This window comes from Marmota monax, unplaced genomic scaffold (genome assembly GCF_021218885.2).
Source record: "Marmota monax isolate L192 unplaced genomic scaffold, Marmota_monax_Labrador192_F-V1.1 WCK01_AAM20220418_F8-fsc00011, whole genome shotgun sequence".
Classification (NCBI taxonomy): Eukaryota; Metazoa; Chordata; class Mammalia; order Rodentia; family Sciuridae; genus Marmota; species Marmota monax.
The window spans coordinates 15,074,997-15,087,226 of record NW_026693082.1 but is presented as its reverse complement, the minus strand read 5'-3'; the positions used below and the strand labels follow the sequence as shown (position 1 = coordinate 15,087,226).

The following is a 12,230-nucleotide window of genomic DNA, read 5'->3' as shown; positions in this document are numbered from 1 at the left end:
AATTTGAGGAGAAGATTAGTAAGGAAGTGTATACAATAGCAAATGAAAAGACTGAATCCCAGTTAAAGTTAACTTCATTCAGTTAGGTCTATCAGTTTAAGAAAAAACAAAAGCTGAAGTCTGGTGGCCTGTACGCTGACTCCAGCCTACAAATGAATTTTGTACCAAAAAATGTTAATTCAAATTCTTTTTATGATTGGGCCTATACAATCAAGTTTTCCACAGTTCCTAACATTCCCTATCATCTTGTTTCATTGACATAACCTTCAATACTCCTACAGGCCAGGACCCCTGGCTTAGAGGAATCAAAAACCAGAAGGAAAGATCTTTGGGTCCCACACTGGCCTAAAGTTAGAATTTAGTTTTAAAGTCAATTTAATCAAGATTTCAGAACTGGTGGGCTTTTTTTTTTTTTTTAATTTGATTCATCCCAGGAGCTTTGTTTACTGCTACAACCTATGAAGGAATTAAAAAAAGGGGGGGGGCTTCTTATGAAGAATTTTCTAGAAGAGCTTATAGGTATATATTTTTCTTAATAATTAAGAACCACTTATGTTGTGTGTTCTATGCATCTGCCTTCAGCACATAGGTGTATGGCACCTCATGGGATTTATACAACTGTGGGAGGTGCAGAGTAAGGACTTGTTCAATGGCAGAGTGAGAGTTCACCTCTGCTGACCTCATTCCCATCTTCTTTCCACTGGTCTTTGATGCGGCAGTGACTTCCTAGTGACTGGGGTGCTGCCAGAAGGCTAATTATTTCATGGTCTATAAGTGATCATCCTGAAGAAAGTCCTGCGCAAGATTATAATAAAATAAAAATAGGTAACTTTTATTGTGTGACTATTATGGACTTACATTTCAAGTGCTTGCTTGTGTTAACTCTTTAATTCTTACATCAACTCTAAAAGGTATTATTCTCATTTTACATACAAAAAAAAAAGTGAGATACCAAGAAGTTAACTTGTTTATCCATAGCCATAGTTGAATGAATCAATGGCTGATCCAAGATTTCAACCCAGGTAGTCCAGCTCCAAAGTTCACATTGCTATACTTAAACTATGTTATAGCTATTTTCCTTTCATTTAATGGGGGGAAGGGGATGCAAGACAGAAAATTACATACTAGCCTGTGTTCAAAATATGATGAATTATTTCCAGTAACAAGCCAATGATGTAATCTTTATTGGTATTTTTGACATTCAACATTTTATTACTATGGCATTCCATGATAGAAATGTACGATTACTTTGGAGAATTATAAATATTTTTTTAGTTCTTAGATGGAGATAGGCTTCCTTAATTAGGGAAACAACGATGGGAAATATAGCTCTCAGCAAAAGAGCGGCAGCTCTTGCATGAAGCCACCATCTGTTTCTACTCTATCATGGCTGAATCCAAATGTTCTCATCCTCCCAGTGAATGTTTTCCAGTTGGAAATATTTTTCAATTGTTTTCCAATAGTACAAGCAAATCAGAGTGGAGTGATGTTTTATGTGAGTTGGACTTTGGCTGTTTTGAGCCATTCCTTATTAAAAGGCATGCAAGGCAATTATGTTGCTTTCATGCTGTGATCTAAACCAGCAACACAGCACTCTCATTAATTAAATTAAACTTTGGCTTTTGTATCTCAGAAAAAAAATTAAATTTCAAATCTGAGATGGTACAGAAAAAAAATTCTAAAATGTTAGAGGAAGCAGGAACTTGCTACACATTCCCCACTCATGGATATAAAAAGAGCTTTATAACCTGGTGCAGTGGTGCAGGTCTGTAATCCCAGCCACTAGGAAGGCTGAGACAGGAGGATGGAGCACAAAATTCAAAGCCAACTCCAGCAACTGAGCAAGGCCCTAAGCAATTTAGTGAGATCCTGTCTCAAAATAAAAGGGGCTGCCACTGTGGCTGAGTGATTAAGCACTCCTGGATCAATTCTCGTTACCAAAATAAATAAGTAAGTAAATAAATAAAAAGAGTTGGGAATATATCTTGGTGATCAGTGATAAAACACCCCTGGGTTAAATATCCAGTAACCTCCCCCCGCAAAAAAAAAAAAAAAAAAAAAGAGTGTTAGGACAGATTTAGACTCAGAATCTGAATTCTTTATTTTTAAAAAATTTTTAGTTGTTCTTTTTAGATATACATGACAGTAGAATGTATTCTGACATACTATATGTACATGGAGTATAACTTCTTATTCTTTTGATTGAATTGAACATGATGTGGAGTTATACCGTTTGTGTATACATATATGCGCATAGGAAAGTTATATCCTACTCATTCTATTGCCTTTCCTGTTCCCATATCCCCTCCCTTCCCTTCATTCCCCTTTGTCTAATCCAAAGTACTTTTATTCTTTCCTCCCACCCCTCCTTATTGTGTGTTAACATCTGCATATCAGAGAGAACATTCTGCCTTTGGTTTTTTGAAATTGGCTTATTTCACTTAACATGATGGTCTCTAGTTCCATCCATTTACCAGCAAATAGCATAATGTCGTTTCTCTTTATGGCTGAGTAATATTCTATTCTGTATATATACCACATTTTCTTTATCCATTCATCTGTTGAAGGGCACCTAGGTTGGTTCTATAGCTTAGTATTGTGAATTGAGCAGCTATAAACATTGCTGTGGCTGCATGGCTGTAGTATGCTGATTTTAAATCTTTTGGGTATATTCTAAGGAGTGGGATAACTGGGTCAAATGGTGGTTTCATTCCAAGTTTTCTGAGGAATCTCCATACTTTCCAGAGCAGTTGCACCAATTTGCAATCCTACCAGCAATGGATGAATGTACCGTTTTCCCCACATCCTCACCAATGTTTATTTTTACTTGTATTCTTGATAACTGCCATTCTGACTAAAGTGAGATGAAATCTCAGTGTAGTTTTAATTTACATTTTTGTAATTGCTGGAGATGTTGAACATTTTCTCATAAATTTATTGACCAATCATATTTCTTATTCTGTCTGTTCGGTTTCTTTGCCCATTCATTATTGATTGGGTTATTTGATTTTTTGGTGTTAAGTTTTTTTGTATATCCTGGAGATTAATGCTCTATCTGAAATGAGGGTGGTAAAGATTTTCTCCCATTCTGTAGGCTCTCTGTTCATGTTCTTGATTGTTTCCTTTGCTGTGAAGAAGATTTTTAGTTTGATACTATCCCATTTATTGATTCTTTTTGTACTTGTAGATGGACAGCATGACTGTATTTGTTTTTATTTTATTTTTTTTATGTGGTGCTAAGGATCAAACCCAGTTCTTCACACACTTTTGCACTGAGCTACAGCCCCAGTCCCCATTTATTGATTCTTGATTTTACTTCTTGTGCTTTAGGATTCTTGTCGAGGAATTTGATTCCAAAGCTGGCATGATAGATACTTGGGTTTAATTTTTCTTCTGGTAGGCTCAGGGTCTCTGGTCTAGTGTCTAAACTCTTGAACTACTTTGAGCTGAGTTTGTGGAGGTTGAGAGATAGGAGTCTAATTTCATGTAATTACATGTGGATTTCCAGTTTTCTCAGCACCATTTGTTAAAGAGGATATCTTTTCTCTAATGTATGTTTATGGTGTCTTTGTCTAGTGTGAAATAACCACATTTATGTGGGTTTGTCTCTGTGTCTTGTCTTCTGTTCCATTGGTCTTCATATCTGTTTTGGTGCCAGTACCATGCCATTTTTGTTACTATAGTTCTGTAGTATAATTTAAGGTCTGGTGTTGTAATGCTTCTTGCTTCACTTTTCTTGCTGAGGATTGCTTTGGCTATTCTGGGCCTCTTATTTTTCCAAATAAATTTCATGACTCCTTATTTATTTCTATGTAGAATGTCATTGGAATTTTAATAGGAATCACATTAAATCTATATAGTATTTTGGTAGTATGGCCATTTTGACAATATTAATTCTGCCTATCCAAGAACATGGGAGATCATTTCATCTTCTAAGATCTTCTTCAATTTCTTTCTTTAGTGTTCTGTAGTTTTCATTATAGAGGTCTTTCACCTCTTTTGTTAGGTTGATTCCTGAATATATCATTTTCTTTGATGCTATTGTGAATGGGATAGTTTTCCTAATTTCCCTTTCAGTTGATTCATCACTGATGTATAAGAATACAATTGATTTATGGGTGTTAATTTTATATCCTGCTACTTTGCTGAATTCATTTATTAGTTCCAGAAGTTTTCTGGTGGAATTTTTTTGGCTCTTCTAAATATAGAATCATGTCATCAGCAAATAGTGACAGTTCGTGTTCTTCTTTTCCTATTTGTATCCCTTTAATTTCCTTCTTCTGTCTAATTGCTTTGGCTAGAGTTTCAAGGACAATGTTGAATAGAAGTGTGAAAGAGGGTATCCCTGTCTTTCTCCAGTTTTTAGAGGGAATGCTTTTGATTTTTCTCCATTTAAAATGATGTTGGCCTTGGTTTTAGCATAGATGGTTTTTACAATGTTGAGGTATGTTCCAACTATCCCTAGTTTTTCTAGTGTTCTGAACTGAATGGATGCTGTATTTTGTCAAATGCATTTTCTGCATCTATTGAGATAATTATGTAATTCTTGTCTTTAAATCTATTGATGTAATGGATTATGTTTATTGATTTCCATATACAAAACCAACCTTTCATTCCTGGATGAACCCCACTTGATCATGGTTCACTACCTTTTTAATATGTATTTTGCATGTGATTTGCCAATATTTTATTAAGAAATTTTGCATCTATGTTCATCAGGGATATTGGTCTGAAGTTTTCTTTCCTTGATGTATAACAGGGTAATACTAACTTCATAGAATGAGTTTGGAAGGGTTCCCTCCTTTTTAAAAATGAAATAATTAGTTATTCCTTGAATAGTTATTCTTTTTGTATTTTTTTATTTGTTCTAGTCAGTTATACATGACAGCAGAATGCTTTTCAATTCATTGTACACAAATGGAGCACAATTTTTCACTTCTCTGGTTGTACTTAAAGTATGGTCACATCATTTATGCAATCATACATGTACCTAGGGTAATGATGTCTGTCTCCTTCCACCATCTTTCCTACCCCCATACTCCTTCCTCTTCCTTCCTTCCCCTTTGCCCAATTCAAAGTTCCTCCACTCCTCCCATGCCTTCCCATTATGGATTATCATCCACTTATAGAAAACATTCTGCATTTGGTTTTTTAGGATTATTTTTTAGGCTTATTTTGCTTAGCATTATATTCTCCACCTCCATCCATTTACCTGCAAATGCCATGATTTTATTCTCTTTTAATGCTGAGTAATATTCCATTGTGTATATATGCCTCAGCATCTTCATTCATTCATATATTGAGGGGCAGCTAGGTTGGTTCCACTGTTTGGGTATTGTGAATTGAGCTGCTATAAACATGGATATGGCTGTGTCCCTGTAGTGTGTGTTTTTAAGTCCTTTGGGTATAGACCAAGGAGTGGGATAGCTGGGTCAAATGGTGGTTCCATTCCAAGTTTTCTAAGGAATCTCCATACTGCTTTCCAGAGTGGTTGCACCAATTTGAAGTTCACCAGTTATGTATGAGTGTGCCTTTTCTCCACATCCTCACCAACACTTATTGTTTTGTTTGTATTATTAATAGCTGCCATTCTGACAGGAGTGAGATGAAATCTTAGAGTAATTTTGATTTGCATTTCTCTAATTACTAGAGATGTTGAACACTTTTTCATATATTTATTGGTTGATTGTATATCTTCTTCTGAGAAGTGTCTATTTATTTCCGTAGCCCACTTATTGATTGGGCTTTTTGTTTTGTTTTGGTGTTAATTTTTTTGAGTTCTGTATATATCCTGGAGATTAGTGCTCCATCTGATGTGCATGTGGTAAAAATTTGTTCCCTTTCTGTAGGCTCTCTCTTCACCTCATAGATTGTTTCCTTTGCTGAGAAAAAGCTTTTTAGTTTGGATCCATACTGTTTATTGATCCTTGATTTTATTTCTTGCACTTAGGAGTCTTCTTATTCTTTGAAGTTCTGGTAGAATTCTGCTGAGAATCTGTCTGATCCTGGGCTTTTCTTTCTTGGTAGGCTTTTGATGGCATCTTCAATTTCATCACTTGAAATTGATCTGTTTAAATTTCTTATGTCCTACTGATTCAATTTGGATAGGTCGTATGTCTACAAATTTGTTGATGTGTAGATTTTCTATTTTATTGGAGTATAAATTCAAAATATTTCTGATTATTGCCTGTATTTTAGCAATGTGTGTTGTGATATTTCCTTTTTCATCATGAATTTTATAATTTGAGTTTTCTCTCTTTCTCTTCATTAGTGTCACTAAGGGCTTACAATTTTATTTATTTTTTCAAAGAACCAACTTTTGTCAATTCTTTTACTTGTTTCTTTTGTTTCAGTTTCATTGATTTCCACTCTGATTTTAATTATTTCCTGTCTTTAGTTATTTCCTGCTTTTGGTGTTGATTTCTTCTTCTTTTTCTAGGACTATGATATGTAATGTTAGGTCATTTATTCATTGACTTTCTATTCTTTTAATGAATAAGATCAAGGCAATGAACTTTTCTCTTTGCACTGCATTCATAGTATCCAAGAGATTTTGATGTATTATATCACTATTCTTATTTACCTCTAAGTAAAGGACATTTCACACTGCTTAAGGGAATTATACATCAACAATAAATATTTATGCCCCAATGGAGTATCTATGCACATCAAACAAATCTTCTCAATTTCAAGAATCAAACTGATTACAACCCGATAATACTGGGTGACTTTAACATACCTCTCTTACCACTGGATAGATCCTCCAAAAAAGAGAAAGAAAGAAAGAGAAAGAAAGAAAGAAGCTATAGAACTAAAACATACAATTAATATTTAGACTTAACATATATTTCATCTTTCAATGACTGAATACACTGTCTTCTCAGCAGCACATGGATCCTTTTCTAAAATAGACTGTATCTTAGGCCACAAAGCAACTCTGAGCAAGTACAAAAAGATAGAGACAATACTTTACATCCTATCAGATCACAATAGAACGAAATTAGAAATAAGTGATAAAATAAAAAATAGAAGCTACTCTAATACCTGGAGACTAAATAATGTGCTATTGAATGACCAATGGTTAGCAGAAGAAATCAGGGATGAAATTAAAAAAAAAAACACTTAGAATCATAAGGTTTTAATTTATAATTTCAGATGTAAATATTAAAAGAAAGAGTTAAATGGATTAAAGGAAGTTTCTGCTGGGGAAAAGATTGGGGAATATTCCTCTGGGGAACAGGTTGGGAACTGGAAGATAGGGGACCACAGTTCTATTAGAAGTCTTGTAGTTCTATTAGAAGTCTTATAATCTTTTAAAGATATGTACAGGAATTAATTTAACAACAATGATTTATTTAAAATAAAATGATATTTTTATACATGGGTGTTCATACATTGTGCCTGTCCCAGGGTAAATGTTATGTAGTTGATGGTTATATGTCATATAGATAACAATGACATATAGATAACAATGGAGAGACAGTTTCTGAAGCTTCTCTGGAATTTCTAGAGGAGATACTTGCAAACATTATTCTGTTTGAAAGGTAGATGTAGTGGGTTGACACATCCAAAAAAGATGTGTCTGAGTCCTAACCCTCAGTACCTGTGAATGTGACCTTATTTGGAAATAAGGTGTTTGCACATATAATTCAATTAAGGATCTCATGAGATCATCCAGGTTTTAGCATGCACCTGAAATCTTATGTACAAGTACTTGCAAGGGACAGAAAAGGAGAAGACTAAGAGACATAACAACCAAGGTCATGGGAGGAAAGAGGCAGAGATTAGAGTGAGGCATTGCTAATTCAACAAATGCCAAGGATTGTTGGTAGTCACCAGTGAGGTAAGGCATGGAACTGATTCTTCCAGAGCCTTCAGATGGAACCAGCTCTGCTGACACCTTGATTTCGGACTTCTGGACTTTGGAACTCAGAGAGAGAATGAACAGATTTTTGTTGTTTTAAGCCACCCAGTTAATAATACTTTGTTATGGCAACCCTGAAAACTAACTCAGCGGGGTTAGATGAACCTTGCAGCGTCATCAGCAGAGCAGGTATCTTATTCTTCAGATTGTACATTTATTTGGAAGCTTTGATGTGGGAAGTTGATGGAGATTTTAGGGGTGACTTAAACCTTCATAAATTATCCCTTGACATTGCAGCTGGCTAGATCCCAAACTGGATTAGTCCAGGGGAATATGTGTGTTTTATATCTCACACGCATAAGCTTATTACACAATATATTTTAGGGGCAGTAACAGCTGTACCACTGTGTAGTTAAGGGCTTGAGTGTTTCCCTAGTTTATCAAAGAGGCAGATAGGAAGCCCAGTAGGTTTCTGAGTCCACCATTTCAATGAAGCTTAAGGAGATTGGCTGCAGTGAGACATCACTCATTGATATCTCACTTCTCCATTTTAGGACTGATACTGATACTTGAAATCAGATGAGTGATCTCTTTTTCTACTTCACTCTTTGCTTTTAAAATTTCTCTTTTCTGAGTTTCATTTGTCTTAGCCGCCCTGGAAGTACATTTTAATGACTCAGAGAAAAGTCATCAAATCCATACCAACGGGCTTTGGGGGAGGAATGAAAGAAGAAGGGGGAAGAAAAGATAAATTAAGATTTTAAAAATGCACTTGGTAAATTACTTAAATTTTGTTGTTTTTTAAATATAGAAATTAATTGTTCTGGTAAGTACCAAATTATGCTTTCATGCCATCTCTGCCCTAAGGAAGGGCATGCCCATCTCTTCAAAACGCTACTGCAGCAGAATTTTCTGTTTCCCCTTTGATACTTTTATCCCCTCCACAGTAAATAATGGACCATATTACTCTTTTTTTTTCAGAGTAGAAACTTTTATTTTAATTGTCAAAAGAATGCAGTAAATTCAATCTATAATGATTAACATCAGGCATGCATCTTTCCCTGAAACTGCTATTAGTTTCTGACAGGGCTAAATGTTATAATTTCTTTAGGCAATACCTATGAATTTTTTTAACCCTGATATACAGTGTAAGTTTACTTCTTCCTGTGGCTGTCTAGTAATGAGAATCATGTTTACTAGCCAGATTCCTTTATAACTGAAGGCTTCTAGATCCTCAGGCTGCCTGTACTACCTTGAGACCATATTTTACATTCAGTAATATGCATCTAATGCTTTTCTGTCAATTATTTTTACAAGATTAACAATAAAAAACAGAACCAAATACACATATGACCCTCAAACCCCACACAAAACAATGGGTCTTTGTTTATTCTCAGATGACACTGTGTCCCACAAGTGACAAAAGGCGCGGGGGGGGGGGCAATGCCCCATGGTCAATTCTTCAACCATCCCGTCAACAGCTTTTCCTCTCTTGAACTACCTTCTTTTTCCAAAAAGGTAATGCTGAGATCAGCCAGAAAAGCTTTCTGAGAAGACTGGCTTGGATTTCTGGGTCTGTTCAGTCGATTCAAGATGAATTGGCTCAAATCAATGAAGCGTTCAACACAATTCTCAAAACAGGCCTCCGACCGACGGTCCAACTTTGGCCTGGGCTTGTCCATGAATTTCTCCCAACAAAGTCCAGTTGTCTGGTGCACCAGCTGCTGGAAGTGCTGCTTCTGAGTTTCCACCTCAATGAACTGCTGCAACTTTGGGTCCACTGTGTTCAAACTGGCCACTGAGGAAGAAGCAAAGGAATCCATCCCAGTGTGACCACACTTGTGACAGAACTCTGCGGCAACTCCAATGATAAGTAAACTTTAATCACTGACTATAAAAATTATTGACATCAGAATAATACTTATCTAATGAATATACTCATTAATAAATTATTGTTTTTCTTTCTTTTTGAGACTAAACCTATACTGACCTTGAACTCCTGGGTTCCAGTGATCTCCCTGCTACAATGCTCAACTAAAAAGAGTTTTTTTGTGTTGTTGTTGTTTTTTTTTTTGGTGCTGAGGATTAAACCCAGGTACTCATGTAGGCTAAGTAAGCACTCTCACTGAGCTGTACTCCCAGACCCATGACTGAGTATCCTGAAAACAAGATAGGGTTAGATGAGACAGCTTGATTGAAGTGAAAGTGACTGCAGTAAGATATTTTAGATGAACAGTCAAGGTTTCTGTGAAGACGATATTGGAGGAGATAACTGAGCTGGGTCAAGTGGAGGAAGGAGCTGTGTATACAGTACTGCAGGAAGAATATTCCAAGTAAAGGAAGCAGTTGCTGAGGCTCTCAGTAGAGCAGCATCAGGTATGATAAAAGGAACCTCAAGAAATAAAGTGTGCTAGTGAGGTGTGAATGAGGCAAGAGCAGTGGGAGATGGGGTGAGTGCAATGGACAAGACCTTTATCATGTAGGATCTTGCAGAGCAGGTGAAGCATTTGCTTTATTTTTCCTAAATGACATGGGAAGTCACTATAACACTGCTGTTGTGCATACCGTTGGAGGGAAGATCAGCAGCATGATATCTTAGTCCATTTGGGTTGCTATGACAAAATACCACAGATTTGGTCATTTATAAAAATAGAAATTTGTTGTTCATAGTTCTGGAGTCTGGGCAAGGCACTGGCAGTTCTGTCTCTGGTGAGGGCTGCTCCCTGCTTCCAAGATGGAGCCTTTGTTGCTGCATGCTCCAGTGGGAACAAATGCTGTGCTCTTACATGGCAGAACAGATGGAAGGGCACAACGGGCATGGACCATATTACTCTTACTTGCTGAATATGGCTGCTAGGCTCTTCAAAATCTGACTCCAGTCATCCTCATCTCCTACCACCATTCCCTTCAAATATTGCACTTCAACTAAAAGACCTTCTTTCAGGTCCTTAAATACAAATTTTCCTCCTCAGGGCCTTTGTACACGCTATTCCTTTTAACTACTGTGTCCTTTTCTCTCTTCAGAAATGATAGTTACATTTCATTTGCTTTGTATGTAGGTTAATTCTAAAAATTAAAAGCCAATAAATAGCACTTAAGAAATAATTTCGTGCATTTGAGTCATTATGAAAACAAGTGGCAGCTAGGCCGGTGTTGCATGCCTGTGATCCCAGGTACTTGGGAGGCTGAGGCAGGAGGACCACAAGTTCAAGGCCTGCATGGGCAACTTAGCAAGACTCTGTATTAAAAAAGAAAGAAAGAAAAAGAAAAAGAAAGAAAAGAAAGGGCTGAAGATATAAACCAGTGGTAGAGTGCCTACCAGGTTTTACCCTCAATACTTAAAAAGAACAAAATGTAAGACTGGATCCATTAAAAAAAAATTCACTCGTAGGTAATTACCCAAGAGAAATAAACCCATATGTTCACAAAAATCTTGCACTTAAATATTTATGGGGCTTTATTCATAATAGCCCAAGCTGGAAACAACACAAATTCTATGAACAGAAAAATGGATAAACAAATTGTACTATATTTACACAAGGGACTATTGCTCAAGAGTAAAAACAATTGAACATTAATACACACAACAACTCAACAACTTGAACTTCCTGATCATTATATTGAACAAAAGAAGCCAGACACAGAAGAACACAAATTGTATGATTTTGTTTATACAAAGATCAAGGGCAGGCTGCTTGGGGCAGTGATTCGTGTTTGTAGTCCCAGTGGCTCAGGAGTCTGAGGCAGGAGGATCTCAAATTCAAAGCCAGCCTCAGCAATTTAGTGAAACACTAAGGAGACTCTGTCTCTAAATAAAATACATTAACAGGGCTGGCTATGTGGATCAGTGGTTAAGCACCCCTGGGTTCTATTCCCAGTACATACATATATATTTATATTTCAAGGGCAAGCAAAACCCATCTACAGTGATAGAAGTCAGAATGACTATTACCTCTGGGTATATGTGTGGGGTGGTCATTGGCTTGAAAAGGCACAAGGGAGCTTCTTCCAGGGGTAATGAAAATACCCTGTATCTCGCTTTGGGTAATGGTTACTAAGATGTATACATTTGTAAAAACTTATTAAACTGTACCATTGAAGATCTGTGCATTTTATGGTGTACTAAATACATCTCAAAAAAAGAATAATAAAATTTTATGTTTTGTAACTTGAATACTCAAAAGAGACCCTTTGAAGAACCATGTCCAGGAAGTCATTTGATTTTTCTCTTAGCTTCCTTCACTTCTTTTGGATGTCTGGATGTTAATAACCTGAGAGCTTACCTCACACACCTCCCTCCAGGTCTGCAGACTCTTACGTTACGTGTTGTTTTATGATCCCACATTTCTCATTCCCAAGCCTACAT

At 36.3% G+C, this 12,230-nt stretch overlaps 1 pseudogene; it reads right to left on the bottom strand.

The window, feature by feature from the left end:
• Window positions 1-9,394: 9,394 nt before the first annotated feature.
• On the bottom strand, window positions 9,395-9,687 carry LOC124099009 (mitochondrial import inner membrane translocase subunit Tim8 A-like; annotated as a pseudogene).
• Window positions 9,688-12,230: the final 2,543 nt, after the last annotated feature.